Here is a 6697-nt window from a genome sequence, read left to right as displayed (position 1 = left end):
ATGTGGTTTTCCCAGGAAAGATCATGGCAGATAGTGAGACCCAAAAGCTTGAGAGACAGAACTTCTTGGAGAGGATTATCCAGAAAGTGGATGGTTGTTTGCCCAGTCTGTGATTTTGTCCAGGTCTGCAGAGAGTGAGGAGGCTGCAGACTGCCGATCTGAGGGATGAGGAATGGAGCGGCAGAGAGTGGAGTCATCAGCAAAGAGATAGAGAGGATTTTCAAGAGAGTCAGAGAGATCATTGATGAAGACCAGAAAAAGCACAGGGCCCAGAACACTGCCTTGGGGAACTCCAGCCTGAACAGGAAGAGGAGATGAGAGAAACCCATGCAGGGCCACACGTTGACTACGACTAGAGAGGAAGTCCGCCAGCCATGCGTGGAGATTTCCATGGATACCAAAGGAGGAGAGTTTTGTGAGCAGAGCGGGGTGCCAGACCGTATCGAAGGCACGTGATATGTCAAGGGAGACAGCTCTAATTTCCTGTTTGGCATTGAGGACCTCCATCCATTGTTGAGAAAGCAGAAGCAGCATGTCCAGAGTAGAGTGACCTGGTCTGAAACCAAATTGATGATCAGAGATCAAGCCACTGGAGAAGAGGAAAGATTTCATATTCAAAGCAATGATGGAATCCATGACTTTGCTGATAATTGGGAGAAGGCTGATTGGTCTGTAGTTGCTAGGATCTGTTTTTGCACCTTTTTGTGCAAATCGGTGATGTTGGCTGATTTCCAAGCAGATGGCAGATGACCTTGAGCAAAAGAGAGGGTGAAGAGAACAGAGAGAGGGAGTGAAAGAGCGGAAGAACAGGATTTTAGGACCCGTGGGCTGATGCCATCAGGTCCAGTTGCAGAATCAGTCGAGGGTTGACAAACTTTTCCACCTTGTCAGGAGGAAAGGACACGGAGTCCAGGAGCAGCTGGGTACGACTGGGTACAGTGGGTACAGAGAGGGATGGGTTTGGGACACAAGATTTAGAGGCAAACACAGAGTTGAGGCATTCAGCTTTTTCACGTGCGGAGTCAGCTGTGTAGCCGTTTGAGGTGAGGGAGGGGATGGAGGGGGAACAAACACCAGAAACAGATTTGACCAGATGCCACCAGGATTTGGAAGAGGGAGACAGATAAGAGAGTTCGGTCTTGAGAACGGAAATGTGTGGAGTGTGGCCTTGGATGCTTGAGGCAGAGAGTTTGGAGAGCAAGGCAGGATGCCAGACTGTATCAAAAGCTCAATGTATGTCCATAGAGACAGCCCTGATCTCATGTCTGACATTGAGGGTTGTTGTGTTGTTGGTTGACATTAAGGGTTGTCATTAATCCATGGTTGGGTGGGGAGAAGCAGTGTGTCCAAGATGGAGTGACCTGGTCTGAAACCAAATTAATGATCTGAGATGAGGTTGTTGGAGAAAAGGGAGGATTTCATATTAACTATGATGATGAATTCCATGATCTTGCTGATGATTTAAAGTAAGCTGATAGGTCTGTGGTTGAGGGGATCTGTTTATGTCCCTTTTTATGTGGTGTAGTGACATTGGTTGATTTGGAAGTAGATGGAGGATGATCCAGTGCAAATGACATGGTGAAAAAGGCAGAGAAAGGATGTGCAAATGTGGCAGAGCAGGTTTCTAGGACACGTGAGCTGATGCCGTCAATCGAGCATCAAGAGTCAGAATCGAGAGTTTAAATTGTCTTCTCCACCTTCTCAGGTGCAATAGCCACAGAGTCTGTGAGAAGTTTGGTCGGACAGCGAATGATAGGTACCGAGAGTGAGGGGTTGGGGGCCACAATATTTGGAAGCAAACACAGAATTGAGGTATTCGGCCTTCTTAAGAGTGGAGTCGATTGTGGGGCCAATTGAAGAGAGGGGAGGGGCAAAAGGGGAGCATACACCAGAGTCAGACTTAACAATGCACCAGGTTTTAGAGGAGGGAAACAAGTTTGAAATTTATATGTATATATGTATCGATGTGTAGAAATATATATATATATATATATATATATATATATATATATATATATATATATATATATATATATATATATACATATATATTGTTACAGACGCGGTTTTGGATGTTAGTTTACCGAGCGGTTTGGTATGACCGCGTCTGCACAGTTTACCCGATTCCACTCGAACGTTGGCCAAATCGCGCTATGCTAAATCAATTAAGGAAAGGACACAACGGCTGGGTTAAATGACACGACACCCGGGGTACAGTTCTCAAGACCTCCGGAGGAGGTTATAATATTTGTATGCAGAACGTTTAGATTACAAGGACAAGAGGTACAGCATAGGAAGGTGGGCACTTAAACAAGGTCTTATATTAGCCCCGACAGACCACAGATAAACGGGACAAGACTGACTCACACAGGGATTGATGGCAAGGAAGGGCAGGTAGTCGATGGATAGCACAAGGTGCACCTTGGCTCAGGGACAGGATAAAGCGCGGTCCAAAAGATGCAGGGAGGTCTCTCAGCGCTCGGAGGTGGCGACTTCTCTCTTCAAGCTGGGGGCGCATCTCACGTCACCTCCGATAAGTGGCTGCGTATATCCAGCGGGGAGTGACACGCCCTCGGCTCGTTAGCTCCGCCCCAGATGGAATCGGCCCGCCGCTTCTTATTGGGTGCGGGGGGGTTACCGGGCTCCGCCCTTGACGAGGAGCTGACAGTCAGCCCCTTCGTGGTAACCCCGTCGGAGCACATGGGCAATGGCGGCTAACCAAGCCGGAGTGAGGACGCCCACTCCCCGCGCCGCGGCCGCGCCGCCCCCGCTGTGGTTGTAGTTGTTGTTGTTCCATGAGATGATGGGAGGATGCGGAGATGAGGTTGTGGGGAGGTATTGGGAGGTCCTAAACTCACTACTGGTGCCATACAATCACATTCTGGTGCAACGAAGAGTCAGAATTAATGGAAACGAGTCCTTAACTGACATAGACTAAGAATAACTAGCAAGATGTCCTATAGTTGTCTACGTGAGATGCGGTGAACCTGGGCACGACATTTAATGGGGAAAAAGGGGAAGGTCGGTTCTACAGAGTGTTGTTTACAGACAATGGGACTAGGGAATGGGGGATTGGGGATAGTTGGGGAGTATTGGGGAAATAGGGGAATATTTACAAGCGGATATGGATGGAGGCCAAATCCCATATCCGCAACAATATATATATACACATACATATATATATATATATATAGATATATATATATATATATATATATACACATACACATACATATATATATATATATATATATATATATATATATATATATATATATATATATATATATATATATATATATATATATATATATATATACACATATACATATATATATATATATATATATATATATATATATATATATATATATATATATATATATATATATATAATATATATATATATACTAGCTGAGGTACCCGGCTTCGCCCAGGTTGAATAAGAATAAGACAAATATATGATGAAAAGAACATGTATATTTTAGAGCAATATCACAGTACATTTCCTACATGACGTTTTGTCAATTGTCAATTTCTCAAAACCTCTTGGTATACAACATTTCTGGTTTTCTTACTTGGTGCCAAGACATAAAGATGGCTTGGTTTTCCAACCCTCGAGCAGCCCACGTACAGCTGGCCATGGGAAGTACCCGGCATTGCCGGGCGGGGGAAGGGAGGAGGGGGAAGGGGAGGGGAGGGGAACGGGGGGGGGGCGGGGAGGCGAGGGTGGGGAGGGGAGAAGAGGGGGAGAGGGGAGAAGAGGGGGGGAGGGGAGAAGAGGGGGGAGGGGGAGGAGGAGAGGAGAGAAGAGGAGGGGGATGGGAGGGGGAGGGATGGGAGGGGAGGGGAGAAGGGGAGGGGGTAGGGTGGAGGGGAGGGGGGTAGGGTGGAGGGGAGGGGGGAGGGGAGGGGCATGGGGGGAAGGGAGGGGGAGGGGGGAGTGAGAAAGTGGGAGGGGGGGAGTGAGAAAGGGGGAGGGGGGAGTGAGAAAGGGGGAGGGGGAGGGTAGGGGAAGGGGGGAGGGGGAGGGGAAGGGGGGAGGGGGAAGGGGGAGGGGAGGGGTAGGGTGGAGTGGAGGGGAGGAGGTAGGGGGGAAAGGGAGGGGCGGAGGTAGGGGGGAAAGGGAGGGGCATTGGGGGAAGGGAGGGGGAGGGGGATGGGGAAGGGGGGAGAGGGAGGGGAAGGGGGGAGGGATGGGGAGAGGGAGGGATGGGAGGGGAAGGGGAGGGGGGTAGGGGAGGGGTAGGGGGGAGGGGAGGGGTAGGGGGGAAAGGGAAGGGCATGGGTGGAAGGGAGGGGGAGTGGAGGGGGAGGGGGAGGGGGGAGTGGAGGGGGAGGGGGAAGGCATAATGGGGGGAGGGGGAGAGGGTGGGGAGGGGAGAAGAGGGGGGGAGGGGAGAAGAGGGGGGGAGAAAAGGAGGGAGGAGGCGGGGGTGGGGAGGAGGAGTGGGAGGGGGGAGGGGAGGGGGAGGGAGAGGAGGGAGGGGAAGGGGAGGGGGAGGGGAGGGGTGGGAGGGGGAGGGGGATGGGGGAGGGAGAGGAGGGAGGGGGGAGGGGAAGGTGAGGGGGGAGGGGAAGGGGAGGGGGAGGGGGAGGTGAGGGGGGAGGGGAGGGGGAGGTGAGGGGGGAGGAGGAGGTGAGGGGGGAGGGGGAGGGGGGAGGGGGAGGGGAGTGGGAGGGGGGAGGGGGGAGGAGAGGGGGGAGGGGAGGAGCGGGGGGAGGGGAAGGGGAGGGGAGGGGGGAGGAGAGGGGAGGGGAGGGGGGGAGGAGAGGGGAGGGAGGGGAGGAGAGGGAGGGGAGGGGAGGGGAGGTGGAGGGGGAGGGGAGGGGGAGGGGGGAGGGGAGGGGGAGGAGAGGGGGGGAGGGGGGGAGGGGAGGGGGGGAGGGGGGGAGGGGGGAGGGGAGGGGGAGGAGAGGGGGGAGGGGGAGGGAGGGGAGAGGGGGGAGGGAGGGGAGAGGGGGGAGGGGGAGGGGGAGGGAGGGGGGAGAGGGAGGGGGGAGGGAGGGGAGAGGGGGGGAGGGGGGAGGGGGAGGGAGGGGGAAGGGGGAGGGGGAGGAGGGGGAGGGAGGGGAGAGGGGGGAGGGAGGGGAGAGGGGGGAGGGAGGGGGGGGGAGGGGGAGGAGGGGGGGGGAGGGGGGGGGAGGGGGAGGAGGGGGGGGAGGGGGAGGGGGAGGGGGAGGAGAGGGGGGAGGGGGAGGGAGGGGGGAGGGAGGGGAGAGGGGGGGAGGGAGGGGGGAGGGGGAGGGAGGGGGGAGGGGGGAGGGAGGGGGGAGGGAGGGGAGAGGGGGGAGGGAGGGGGGAACGGCTAGCTTGGCAAGCGTTAGCAGGCTTTTTACTTTTATTTTTACCTCAATGAGGGCTATATATATAGTCCGTGCTTGGAGCCTTCAAGTTCAATATAAAGTTTTTTTATGAAAAATAATGCAGATGTAATAACAATCCACCAATGCAAGTTCAGAAATGAATGCAGATCCTTTACTTTGCGATACAAACGCATTCCCGCCATTTCCACTCACGATCGATGCCTCCACAGTGCCCGCGCCTCTTCTTCCTCCTACAACTTCGTCTCACTTCTTTCACTCAAAATGCACGAAATTCTGCTGCATGAAATTATGTAGAGGCCTCGTCGGGGGATATAAGGTAGATAAGGAAGGCGTTGTAACAGAAGAATCAAAATAAAAGTGGAAGAACATAAGGAAATGGGAGCTATTCTGGACCCACAGCCAAACCGACAAACCATTGCAATACACCCCGAACGTCTAGCGCCGTCACAAACTACACCATGGAATTGCAGCTGGCGCGGTTTTTTAAAACCATTGATATTAAAATAAAACGGAGCCTAAAACCACCGAGATTTTATGCTGATTCCGAATCTGTGTCTAAAACTTTTCTCCGATGTGTAGTTCTTGAGTTATAAGCGGACATCCAGACAGACACACACACAGACACTCCTCCTTTATATATAGAGATATACATATATATATATACATATACATTTATATATACATATACATATATATATACATATACATATATATATATATATATATATATATATATGTATATACGTATATATATATATATATATATATATATATATAGTATATATATATATATATATATATATATATATATATATATATATATATATATATATGTATCGATATATATATATAGATATATATATGTATCGATATATATATAGATATATATATATATATATAGATATATATATGTATATATATATATATATATATATATATATATATATATAGATATATATATATGTATAGATATATATATATGTATTTATATATATATATATATATATATATATATATATATATATATATATATATATATATATATACACAAATAATTAAGTTAAGCACCCCTACACAACGAATTAAGGTAAGCACCCCCTAATATATATTCTTTGTGTATATGTATACATTGGCATATATTCTAAGGTATGTGAGATCAAATAATGATTGGTATGACATTAGCAATTATCCATTGATTAAATTGAGTGATCAAAGTGAAAAAAAGTGATTGGTTGAGTCAGTGATCCGATCACGTGGGTCCTACACACGTTATTGACGCAAAGATCGCTAGAGGTCTTCTCAGAACAATGACTGTACGTTAGAAAACATAAACGTCATCCACACTGTCCGTGATGGACCTATAGCTCCA

The sequence above is a fragment of the Myxine glutinosa genome, unplaced genomic scaffold, assembly GCF_964187855.1.
Source record: "Myxine glutinosa unplaced genomic scaffold, kmMyxGlut1.1 SCAFFOLD_3713, whole genome shotgun sequence".
In the NCBI taxonomy this organism is placed as follows: domain Eukaryota; kingdom Metazoa; phylum Chordata; class Myxini; order Myxiniformes; family Myxinidae; genus Myxine; species Myxine glutinosa.
This window is presented reverse-complemented; position numbering follows the sequence as displayed.